At 39.5% G+C, this 13806-nt stretch overlaps 1 long non-coding RNA gene across 2 annotated transcripts in view; it reads right to left on the reverse strand.

Annotated features, from left to right (window-relative positions):
- The window catches only part of LOC131457012 (uncharacterized), a 128409-nt gene that overhangs the window by 71192 nt on the left and 43411 nt on the right, over positions 1-13806 (reverse strand). For both annotated transcript variants that reach the window (XR_009239965.1, XR_009239964.1), the window contains exon 3: positions 9892-10073. This is a non-coding gene — a long non-coding RNA (uncharacterized LOC131457012). The remainder of the gene's footprint in view (positions 1-9891; positions 10074-13806) is intronic.

The following is a 13806-nucleotide window of genomic DNA, read 5'->3' on the forward strand; positions in this document are numbered from 1 at the left end:
GTACGGTACGGGTGGAGCTAAACCCATGACAGTCAGCTGATTGGGGTGACAGAAAAGCGTCACTCCCTTGCGACCGGTGTCAAAACTCGAATTCTATTCTCTTGACATCTTGTTGAGACAAACGGCCACAACCTGAGCCACAAAACGCTCAATATCGTTGTGCGTTCGTCAGCACACTGGTAGAACTTCACGCTTACATATCTCGCCGACGCAGCCATCGGGCACAGCGTGCACCCCATCGACCAAGTGAAGGTGGTGTTCTCAGTTGAAACGCAATGGATGGAAACACGCAAACAAAGTCCAGGCTGGTACATTTTTTGACTGACAAGGTTTATATTATGTATAAGATAGTCTAAAAGTGTATAAGATGATACATATAACAACTGCAGTGGAGCATACAGAACTGATTTGTAAGTCGGAGTAAAACCTTATGAGTTTCTATAAAATCTTTCAGGATTTTCCTTCTGGAATGTCTTGAGCCACAGAGCAGGCAAAGAACCCTTTTCATTTAATAAATGTATGCCATTCCTTTTCATTAACCCCATACTCTGATAAAGCTCTAAAACTTCCAACTAATAACCATTGCAGCTAATGGTCTAAGACTGAATAATGTGAAGTCATCAGAATGGGAAGTCAATGCTGCCTGCTGACCTTAGAACCTGTAATGAAATGCATCTTCAGCTTAATGTGAAAAAGATTGCCATGATTAAATGTGAGTCTTTTATTTGCTTAAAAATATCATGGAAAGTTCAGCGGCAGTATATTTGGCTGTGTGTCAGGAAACGCCAACAATTCTTGGTCACACTGAGGTATTCTTCAAGAGTACTGACCTTTATCCAACATAAGACCGTCTTACAGTGTCTTTTACTGTGTTCTCTCTCCAAGGTGTCTTTCTAGGCATGAAAATACCTGTTTTCTCCTTTGAAGAACACCACCTCGACATTCAAGTTTGCAGGCACAAGGGAGCATCTTCCTTTAGGTGAGTTTCAGTCCACCTTAAACGTTACAGTTATTAGTAAATGAATGGCTGTTTGCAGAGCAGTATGAAACATCTGTGGCAACGCATTACAGCTTAAAGTCTTGCAACTGTTGAAGCTGTCACGGTTCTGATCGAGATTCATCAAAGGCTTCTCAATTAGATAACCTCTGTGTCGACACCGGAGAGCCTCCCCATCTAATGAAGTACATCACATTATTGCCCTGCTGATAAATTATTCAAGTAAACTTCTGAAAGGTGGATTGGATGGGTAGACGGATAGAAAAAAAAAAAAAAGCCTCTCATAATTTTCAATTCATCACCCTTTTTTTTCATACTGCCCTCCAGATCACAGAGAATATTCACCTAATCAGATTTATGATTTATCCCATTTAAATTCAGTCGACTTTCTCAAACGCTGAAAAAGTGTGGGTGGAGAAAGACAGACGGACAGAAAGGGAAGCAATTTAGAATCTACAGAAGGAAGACACCAAATACGTGTGACCTCTATTTGAGTGAATAAAGACCGGCTCTTCATATGTCCACATATTTTGCCGCTTCTAATAAATGTAAATTATTAACAGTAATTGTCTCAAACTCAAAGGCTACTCTTGGTTTTTTGTTCCATCACATTAAAGTTATCATATCCCTGGGTGGACGTTATCAACGACTTGCAGTACGCTGCAATGATGCGTTTTACAAGTTATGAGTGTTTTATCCTCATGTACGATAATATAACACTAATGTTGTATAAAAATGTCCTGAAGGACAAGCTCAGGCTCTAAGATTAACTAGAAAACAGTGTTTGATTTTGGGTTGAAATGGACCTTTAAGCTGATTCTAAGTATGTAAACGTGTGCTCCATTTCAACTACAGTGCTTCAAGCTCAGTTAAGTCAAGGTCATTAGAATATTACCAAATAAAAAAATAATATTAATAGGATTACATTTTTCATTACAGTTCATAAAACTGAGAGCATGTCTTCATATACAGCACATGCCATTTTAGTCTTTTTTTCCCCCCCAATAAATGATTATAAATACCAATTAATAACTTCACAATTTAATCATCTGTGCAACTACAAAAATGTGATCATTAATTTCTCTAAAATCTCACCTTGTCATAATTAAACCACACTGCACTGATTTTCTTTAATTAGGGTCATATATTAGTGAATAAAACTACATTTTTAAAGCTGACTGCGGCATTTAATATTTATTATTTACAGATAGCTTAATCACGTTACACTGTAGCCATAATTACGCTATCAGGGCACTGCTTGCTTACAAACTCGGAAAACATGTTGTGTTTTAAAGGTAATTGGCATGCTTCCTCATTAGCATGTGGGGACTTGCTCAACCAAACATGCATCAGGCCGCTGGTGGTCAAAAAACGGCACCGAGTAACTTTAAAGGGTCACGCAGTCAAATTTACACAGAGAAGCATTTTTAATTGACATGCAGACCACTGCTCAACAGTTGTGCGGCTCCAGGTGGAGGCAAGGGGGTCATTTCAGTTCATGGAAATTTAGGGTTAAGTAACAGGTTCTCGAAATACAAAAACATGTTAATTTACATTTTCCTGAGACAAAAACAAATTGTTAGCCCTGTGATAGACTGGTAACCTGTCAAGGACGTGCGCTGCCTCCTGCAACCCTTTAGAGGATAAAGTCAGTGCAGTGATAGTTAACTGGACTTTCTTAGTTAAATTGAAATGGTGAAAGACAAGTAGAGCTGAAACAATCGATTCATTACTAAATTAATCGATAACTATTTTGATAATCGATTAATCGGTTGGAAGCTTTTTCTCATGATTAAAACAGGATGTCCGATTGCTTCTTAAATGTGAGTATTTTCTTCATTTCTTTGCTCTGGATAACAAAGAAGTTATTAAAAGTGAATCATTTTGGTTTGTGGACAAAACAAGACATTTGAGAACATCATCATATCCAGGTTTGACAAACACCGATCAACAAACGATTAATCGAGAAAATCATCGTTAGTTGCAGCTCTAAGCACAAGCAGGAAGGATGGAAATGGATACATGGTTCCTACAGCTTACGGTAAGTGTAAATGTAACACTTCCCTTTCAAAAATGAAAAGCAAAAAAACAGACTGTTAGATAGGTTAGATTCTGTCCAAATATTAATTTTAACATAAGACGTTACTTCATGGTCCAGTAAAAAAAACTCAAAATTGACTTCAACTCCAAGAGGCATTCAGGAATTTATTTTTATTATTCTTTTTTTTTTTTTTAAATCATACCATTTATTTTGATAAAATCCTACTAATATGTGTTAACTGGAAGTTAACTTTAAGAAGATAAATTTAAAACATGTTAATACAATTAAGGCATCAAATTAAAACCTGTTTTTCTGTCATTTGTCCAATACCTTTTAAGATTTTGATCAGCAGGAACTCTGGGATGGATGGATGTATATAGAAATAAAGTTTTCCAGGGGCTTCAAAGAACAACAGGTATCAGGAAATAACATGGCAAATCTGGCAAATTTACAGCATCAAAAGGCACCACTTAACGACCTAATTAACTACTAACTAATTTAAAATCCCTTTTTAATACCACATACCAAGTGCTAATCAAAAGACCAAACCAAACTGCTCTTCAGTCTTTCCACAATAAGGTAGGTTCTGAATACATTAAAATGTTCACATAGAGAATCTGTATACAGAGATTATAGCAGAGCCTCCCTTCAACCTGGTAAACATGTGACATGTTGCCTAACATGACTGCCAGGCCTCAAAATGAAAAACACTGCAGGGCAAAGGCAAGGCGGCCAAAGGAGACCAGACAGGACACCTGTGGCCTGTGACAAGGAAATGTCACTCCTCCGAAACAAACACGAGGAACGAGGAGTCGTTTCTGTGAACTCAACACGTCTAAGCCAATGCCGTGGGACACACAGCTGAGGGCTGAAGTCCCGGCAGACACTGTACAACATCAATCCACTCCCGATATTCTGTCCTGCCTTGGTTTTTTACAGGTCTCGCGGGGTTTCCAGGTACACGAGTTCACTTCCTCAAGCTTTTTGTCTTCAACTCAAACACTATCACAAAACACATATTATTCTCTAAGAATTCCATTTCATTCCATTGTAGTGTGATTTCAATGCAACACAAGCTACTGTATTAACGTTTCAAGAAGTTACAGACACCAGGTAAACGCTACTGCCACGTCGTTACCGTTACTGACTAGGTCAGTGGCACAAGTCGACAAGGTGTGTGAGGAGCCGACAAGTCGCAAAAGTCGCAAAAGTTCGGAAACATCTGCTGTGTTTCACTGTTCTACCATTATAAAACATAGTAATGAGAACATCTACAATAATGTTTATCACATTTGATACAGCAACATTAAAGTAGTGTAGATTAGTGTAATTAAGTGCCCATTTCATGAATTAAACACATTGAATATTCAGTTTTATAGGCATATTCAGGCATATTCAGGCATATTTACATTCCATGGTAAGTTAATATAACTAATTACTTTAAGTAATGTGCCCAACACTGCTGCCTTAACTGTCATATCCCGTAAAAACTGCATCCTTGGTGCCAAGGAATAACATTATTTAAGGTAGCTCCACTGACCAAATGATTGCTGCTGCTGCCACCTCATGATTTTTAATATCATTTTATAAATAAAAAATGTACAGTGTAATATAACTTTTTAATACAATTATGCATAGTAAATAATCAAGCATTCCTGCTCGTACATGTTGCATTTTAATACCAAATTTGAATCTTTTAATCACTTCTGGAATAGCAAATGTGCCTTCTATAGACACAGTATGGCTGTTATTCCTGTTTTAAAGCAACACTTTTGAAATTTAGCGGGACGAGCTGTCAAGATGAAAGAAGACTTTCTGATGAGTTCTCTTAAATTTGATGGGCCGCACTCTGGCAGTTTTGGGTCTCCGACTGTCATTAAGTTATTTATAGAGCACCTTTATATACAAATAAAGATAGGAAAGAAAGAAAGGTACCGGGATATTTAAAAACAACAAAGAGGCAGAATTGAAAGAAATCAATACAAAGTTATAAATTGTTTAAACTGGTACAATGAGTAAAACACACTGTGTTCAATGGACAATGGTTTAGAGCCTGGGTGCCCAACTAGTCGATCGCAGACTAAACTCTTTAATAATGAATCAACTCTTTGGTCATATTTTTCCAATTGGCTGTGCTGCGCCAAAGCCACGCCCCCCTCTCCTTTTGTGTCTATTATTATACCGATAATATGTACCGCACTTATACACTGATGCAGAAGTGTCTATGTTGGTTGTAGATCATATGGATCTGCTGCTCTCTAATGAATTGGAGGAGCAGTTAAAAGGTTGTATCCATGCAACCATGACATTTACCCCCTGACACACACGTGCCTTTGAAGAGCTTGTCAGCACAATGAGGCCATAAATGATGATGGTTCCACCCCTGCAGGTTATTTGATGTTCCAAATGCCCTCTGACCTTCTTTTCCTTTAATCATATTCACAGCTTTCACTGTCAATCTTCACTCTTCATCTTAAGATGTAAAAACACAACAAATGTATGTAGTTAAATCATCGATGACATCTTTGATAGATAATAATAATGCTGGTTTTTAAGGCAGGCCTGAAGCTTTCAAAGACAGTAGATTTCTTTTTCTCCCCCCCTGCCCCCCCTCAGCCTTCCTATTAAAAATCAATGGTGTATTTTCAGAGCCGCACAGCATGACAGAAATCTGTTTATCCACTTTGAAACTTGATTACAGAAAGTTTCTCCCACTGAGTGCGGAGAGTGAGGCAGCTGCGAGGAGAATGTTCTTTCGCTAGGAGAAATCTTCTGGGCGATTCAAACCATGCTGAGAGGCATAGATGCCTTTTCTTTTTTTGTTGACCACTGTTTTGGCTGACAAGACTTAACATGGAAAAGAGACACAGACACAGGGAAGTGAACTTGGTTCATTTGCAGTGAAACAGGTGTGAACTGGCTCCATGATGTACAATGCACAGCGGGAAGGCTTTTAACACATGAATGGACACCAAAAGCCACTCACTGTGAGCTGGTCAATGCAGCTCACCAAGGCCGTTTGAAAACAATTACCTACGTCATCTCTCACTATGAACCGAGTCACGGTGGAGCTTCGGTCGTGACAGGCTGATAAACCTGGGCTATTTCGGTCCATGCGTGTTCAGCCGCACCTAAACTTTCAGCACTGACGCCTATGACGACTCTTCACTCACTGCAAATGTTTGGCGTTGGTTCATCAAGATAGCCAGGTGCTACTAAAGCACCGTGGAGGATACATTTATACCAACCATGAGGAAAAATGTATAATTTATGTTTGTTTCAGGACCATTTTCAGCAGCTCACTCACTTTTCTTTTTAACTTAGATTTTAATTGCTCCCTCACATGTCTTAGTTAGAGGCCAACTGATTAATCATTTTTAGCTCATTAATTAAAACATGACATTTTTCAAACTATCAACTTCGGCAGACCCAGGCTCCCATAACGGTTGACGGCTGCACTACCTCTGCCCATCATATGAAAATGCTGTTTTTTTTTCCTACTTCCAAAAGATCATTATTCAATCAGGCTTTAAAAATCCACTATTGGTTTAATCTCTAGTCTTATGTCGTGTTTCCACTGTTGGTACCAGAGTAATGGTACATTGCGGTATGGGTGGAGCTAGACCCACGTATCTCGCTGACACGTCGTCGGGGAGAGCGCACACCCCGCCTACTAAGTAAAAGGTACTGTTCTCAGTTGAAACGCAAGCATGACTTGCTTGCGTTTCAACTGAGGCTTTAAACCATACCGAAGTGTACCATGACGGAAACGTGTCTTTCATGTACTGGTTCTAGAGCCATTGCATGTATGTTGAACATTACATTGACAAGCGAGTGTAAGTGCATTAGCTTTATGACAATATATGCAGACACTGTGACACTGTGCTTGATGTCTATGTGAATATCACATAATTGTTCCACTGCTCCACACGGGCAATCTTTGTGACAGCCGTCACACCCTCCATCCCCTGCAGGCAAAAGTTTTATTAAAATCCGGTCACTGGCATCCCAGAAATTGCATGTGACATTTGAATGGACGGAGCGGGGTCAATCATAAAGTTGCTCTAATCTCATTTCTTGTCCTGGCTTATTGCATGATTGTTAGAATTAATAACTGCTGGACGCCCTTGAGGAATGTAGTTTTGTATTTACCCTTGGAGGGCTCTTGGAAGTGGTGGTATTGACAAACAAAATGTACATTTACATGAGTTATTCCAAATACCTGCCTCATTTGTGAACGCCAGCAGTCTTGCACACAGCTTCTGAAGCTCAGACAACCTGCCTATACTGTTATTTGAGAGTTTAGAGTTGATATTTTACTGGTGCGGAATCTTTAAGCAGTTCAGTGCCGTCACTGTGACCGTTTCTGCTGAATTAAAAAGTAGCAGTGTCATCCTGTACGACTCATTTTGCATTGGTAATAAACATGCATGACATTGCCATTTATATAATATCATATTTGTATATAAAATCACTCTGCGCAAGGCCATAATTTAATATAATGGCTTCAATTGAGCCAAGCCTGACATCTTGAATGAAATAATTTCCAAGTAAGAACCCAGTTACTGTCAAGTGTAATTACAATCATGTTTGGCTGAAAGTATTGTGGTACAAATAACATATTTTTACTTGTCAAATTTGATGAGATTTGAAAAGAATTGTTAAGTCAAAATGCTCCATTATTCACAGATTCTACCCTGATGTCTCACCTGTTTGTAATCTTTGTGAATCCATGATAGGTAATCTTACACATTCCTTCTGGTCATGTAGTAAACTCCAGCCTTTTTGGAAGTGCATGTTTCAATGTTGCTCTGAGGCCTTTGGGAAGAGTTTGGTTCCCAACCCTCTGATAGTGATTTTGGGAGGTGCAAGTGTCCTATCTTTCCATTTTAAACGGTAATTGTGATTGTTCGGAAAGTGGATTCTGTGCCTACATATGATTTGTGGTTGGGAGAAATGTCTAACACATCTCACCATGAGAAATTAAGACAGAGGAGATTTATTAGACAAGATAAACTACTGTACTGAGATACCTTTAGGGGCGGGACTCTTAGGGCGTTTTTACACCGGCTCTACTCGCCTCGCTTCGCCTTGGCACGGTGTGGTTAAGTTGCGTTTCCACTAGCATAGTACATGGTACCTGATATTTTACCTGCTCTGGCACGGTTCCAAGCACGCCGAGTAGCTACTCTGTGTGACGCCGCCAAACTGCCGGCCACTGATTGGCCACAGTGCCATCACAGGAAGAGACGTCCGACACAAAAATCAGTGCCAAAGTGCAGATCAGTTAAAAAGACTTAACAATCCTAACAACGTGGGTTAATCTCCAACAATTACCAGGGAAATGTCTAAAATCTCAATAATTAACAGGAGTCTGGTGTATTGGGCGGCATCACAAACCCTATCGCTGTATTCAGACAGAGTTTAATTCTAATGACTCAGTTCACACTGAAAACAACTAGTTTCACTAGTCACTCGTTTGTGTGTGTGTCACGTGTAAATCAAAGTCACGGCAGTTTCATGCAGCTGTGCGGTGATGACTCCGCCCACGTTGAGTAGGTACTTTAACCGTGTCGTGCTGAGGCGAGGCGAGCATAGTGGAAAAGGGCGATTACACACAGCTGCTAATGTAACGCCTTGCTGTGCATATGTTTATGAGTCTGTATGTACTCGTTATTATTTGTTTTTCTATTTTGACTTTCTCAACTCCTCCCGCAATGTCTGCCTTTTTATTTTAATCTGACCATGGACTGCTATATTAAGCAAAGATTGTTGTTTTTTTTTGCTTCTTTTAAATGAAAGCAATAAACATTTTTCTTAATAATAATAATAATTTTTTGGACTGATTTCTGTACTTTTTGGTACATACACTAACTGAGTACCTAATAGACTGCCGACATTAAAAAAAAATTATGGAAAAGCCTACTTCCAGAACTTTAATAGTTTTGTTTCTGCTTTTCTTGGGAAATTCATCTTAGAAACTCGTAAAATCTGAAAATATCTGATTGCTATTGTCAACCCAGTGCCTCTCAAACCCTGCCTGGTGCAGTCGCTTAATGGTCACAGATTGAGGTAAGCATCCATAAACAAGGACTCTACACAGACATCATGAAGTATATAGGGAGCGTAACATTTCCATGAATCGGGAGTGTGATATATAGCGTGAAATAATAAACAATGTGGGCTAAATTTATACAAAGAAGCCCAGCAAATGATAAACACATTCATATGGATGCGACGCACGTACATTATAACAAGAATGTCATATTTTCTTTATCCCCTTAGGGAAAACAGTTAATGATCTATGCTAACACAGAAACCACAGATTGCACTCCTGCCAGCATTGATTCTTCACTGCTAGTCATTTTCAAAGGGGATGTGGGTAGTGACAAAAAAAACAAATGACTACATAATCTTAAAAATCTCATCTTTGCTCAATAAGATTTACTTTATTTCTACTCAAACATGGGTAACACATGAACTGTACGTGTATTATGTCCCATGTATGTGTATGATGTGCATTATATTATACGTTGTCAATCCCAGTCGCTCAAGTTGTTTCAACCAAATGACAAATTTGCCAAAAAAAAGAAGACCTGAACCTTCTGAAGTATCAATCCTTTTCAAATTATTAAGTGGCTTCAAAGATAAGGACTTTATCATTAAGTTTATTCTTTATAGCGCTTGCACTTGACCAGGCTAGAATATCCTCTCTACTGCTCCAATAACAGTTGAGTCTATTAAATGTCAGACTTAGCGACAGGACCTGTCTGACAGTGGAGGGAAGGTGGATTTTACACTTCACTATACGTACGTGTGCGAGTGTGTGTGTGTGTGTGTGTGTAAAACCCACCTACAGTGATGGTCTGGGTTTACAGGAAGAGAATGACAGGGTTGGAGGTTAATCTGAGGTTGGTACAGTTCATCAGATTCCTGAAATGATTTGTGACAGCAGGTTCAGGCAGGAGAGTCTGGAGAGCTGAGCACAGAGTTGCAGCACCGGCAACAGTGAGTAATAGTTGCTGTCCACATTGCCTGAATGGGGAGGGAAAGAAATGGAACATTTCTGATGATTGGAGACATCATTAAAGGGCATAATCACCAAGCAAAAATAACACAGCAGTTAGCCATGTTCCCCGCGCCGCTTCATTCTCTGGAAATAGATAAAAAAGGCAGAACTTGGCGATTTCTACGTGCAGCCGATGCACACGCTCAGTGATGAAAGTCTCTCTTCTGTGTAAGCCATCATATGCCGCATTGTTTACAAATTGTGTGGGTTATTTTGGCAATTTCAGCCCAGAAAGAGCCAGTGGTTTTTATTTTCCACCCGACAATCATAAGGGAAAAACTATTTCGAAGCGTCTGTCAGTCCACCACTGGGTTCCGAGCACCTGCTTTTTCCTGAAAAGCCCCCATCAGCAAATGTACCAGCATAAATCACATTTATGTGTTTAACTCAAACACTACACAGCTAAAACTGAGCTTTTGGACTTGTATGTTGTTACGGCCTCCCTCAGAAAAGGCTCATTAGGAGATCTACAGTGGCGATTGCTCTAAGACAGCAAGGGAAGCAAATACAATTATGCACTGTATTATATTTACATTTCAATACTTAACATGTGCGCAATTAAAAGTGCCACTAGTGCGTTCAGAATCAGCCGTTTATCACAGATGTATCTGTTTATCACGTGATCTTCGTATTCCCATAGCAGCATCCACATTAAAATCACTTGAAGATCAGCTTCAATTGTTTTTCACTGCCGTGAGATTGACGGTGATTGGACAAATGTGGCAAAAAAGTGGCACTTGCCAGGGAAGCTGGGCTTCCCCAAGAATGGATGGGGGCGGGCAGGCATGGACACTGGGCTTCTGTATGATGATTTAAGGAACTGTCTGCAAGGCAGAACCAGTTCTTGACTGACAGCGTTGCAAACCAACTTTACGACTAAATCAAGAGAATTGGAGGAAAATCAAGTGGAGAAAAAAAAAAGAAAGAGCCCTTATGCTCACTGCGCACAGCCCCCTTTTAAACTTCCCTCCCCACGATGATGCCCTCTCCTTCTCCACTCAGTGCAGGGATGTAATCACTGAAATGAAGCCCAGATGAGTGGAGAGAGACAGAAAAAAAGAGAGAAGCTGCAAGCAGCCACACAGCACACATTACCATCACTTAGCAATTCTTGCTATGTGAACAGACCCTACACCTTCAATAGCCTCCTTTAGCACTAAGCATCAGGACCTACCCTCCGTCAGGCGTTGAAGTACGCTTAGGTGTGAATCCGTCATGATTGTGCCAGAGCAGCATGACTGATTTATGCCACTTTGAAGGCTCCTTCAAGAAGCCAACAAGTGGATCAATCAATGGATCAAACTAGCTCATTCATTGCACGTAGACCAGATCATCAGTTTATGGCACAGCCTATGCCATCTATGGAGTCTACAGAGACATGACCTTTATATACCCCACAGACCACACTTCCTGAAGAATGAATCCCTGATTTAGAATGTGCCTTCGTCTTAGGTGCTTACTCAACTTAACAAGAGGAAATGTGTATTATTAAAGGTGGGGTGGGAGATTATTTTCTGGAGAAATGTGTACTGTATTGCGTAAAATCCTCTACAGACCCTAATTGTAACAAATTAATGAATCGTGACAAAAATTAAAAATGTTTAAGCAAAGTTATGGCAGAAAAAGGTGCCAACAGGTGTCGGTCGCAAACGAAAGACGTTTTTTGGGAAAGCTGCTGCCAAGAAAAAGGCTGATGCAGAGCGATCCAAGACCAGAGCGATCATCGGTGCTGCGCTTGAACGGTGGCGACAGAAAGGGCTGCAACATGATGCGATGGTGGCCCTTTTTTCACTGGACAGGTAGGTTCACTTTATGTCTTGTGATCTTTTGAGAGTGGCATCAAGTTGTCTTTTGAACAAATATCCAAAAAAGTGTCACCAAAACATACCGAAAGAGACAGATGCTGCACAGTGCTCGTGAATCCTTGTTCGCTGCGCGTTCCTGTGCTCTGGAGGCGTAGCTTCAGAGGGAAGTATGAAGAAAGGGGCTTAGACTTTTGAATTCAAAACGTAGCCTGCTCTAACTGTTTTTCCAGGATCTCCAACCCCTACCTATTACAAGACGAGTCGTATATTTTGAGCAGAAACTATAGATATTAGCATTAAACAGTAGGTAAAGAAAAGTAACACGCTTCAGAACATGGCTAATGCACCGTCAGCTTTGTGCGCCATTGTGTCGACGCAGCATAGTATTCACAGTGTCTGTGAAAAATGCAGCCATTCAGTTTAAGAATGCTAAGCCTCCAGGGACACAGTATCTTCTGCCCCCAAATAAAAAGAGCCAGAGTGAGACATGATATACTAGGGCCTCTGCTGGATTACAGCAGAGAAATGCCTTCTATCAGAAAATGATTACTAAACTTCTTAGCCAATGTGTATGCAGTGAAGTAGCTGAAGGAATTAATATTTATAGCACAAAGAGGTCATAAGGAAAGGGTGTTTGTTTGAAAAAACGGTATTTAAACTTTGGCACTCATGAATAGTGCGGTATTCATGGAAAATAATACAATGCAGTGATCGGCACATTACCTTTTTTATATACTCGCACGAAAGAGACTTTAAAAACCGAGAGAAAAGGTCATTACATTTGTTTTTTTATCATTTTTAATCATTAAATAATCTTTTTTTATTATAAACATGGCATGATGAAAACACGGACGTCTATTTACTGCACAATGGAGATCAATGGAGGACTCAAATAAGTAAGTGAACATTTGTGAAATGAATAGATGAAGAGGTTCTGTATTGAATTAAGATTTTTCTTCATTTTAGTGTTTTGTTTACTTCTGGGTGAAATCAGAACAATAAGGCGCTTTATATACAATGCAATTCAGTTTCCAAATGGAGCTCAATATTATTGATTTAATTCTGAATAAAATGAATGGCTCCGCACACCAAGGCCGCCGTTTACATATTGTTGAATGCAGAAGTGAATTTGAGAGCGGTGCACGCATGAGTCAACTTCTAAAGTACCTAAGAATGCAATACGAAAACAACAAACTAATTTAATTTAAACTACCACCATATATAAATCAAGAGAACTGATTAATACCAACTGTAACATTTAATTAAAACAGGGTCAGGACGATTGGTGTTGTCATAACTGGAATTGTGTCTGCTTGCAAAATAGAGAATAGACATAGTTGGATGCATGGTGAACAAAACAAACAAAAACAAAACATAATGTTTGTGGATTGAAACTTCAATAAAAATCTGCCACTGTGAAAAAAAAACTACCTCACTGGATAAGAAGTTGGCTTTTAGAATGTAATAACTTCACTCATTTGGTGCTCAAAGTGAAGAAGAAGAGACTTTAATGGCTTTACAGTCTTTTGTGGTCCTTCAACAATGGTCCCAGAAATTTGCTTTGACAGAGCACGTTATCCCTTTAGCATTTTTCAGCTTTAAAAAAGGTAATATTGTCTCCTATAGTAGCTACATTGTACGCATTATCAGTGTGGATGTCCACAATATGACGCAATTGGTTCCAAAAGTTTTGTAACTGGAGTTTGATTCTGAACTAAACTCTGCTTTCTGAAAGGAATGGATTCAAACAATAGTGATGATGGTAAGATGATGTGTTCATGTAATTGCTCCATCTACAAAGTGACTCACTACAACGGTTCCTTCAATTTACACTCAATTCAAACTTACAAAGTGTATCCCTGGCGACAGGAAATATGCTTGGAGGCTGTTGTGC

This window comes from Solea solea, chromosome 3 (assembly GCF_958295425.1).
Source record: "Solea solea chromosome 3, fSolSol10.1, whole genome shotgun sequence".
Classification (NCBI taxonomy): Eukaryota; Metazoa; Chordata; class Actinopteri; order Pleuronectiformes; family Soleidae; genus Solea; species Solea solea.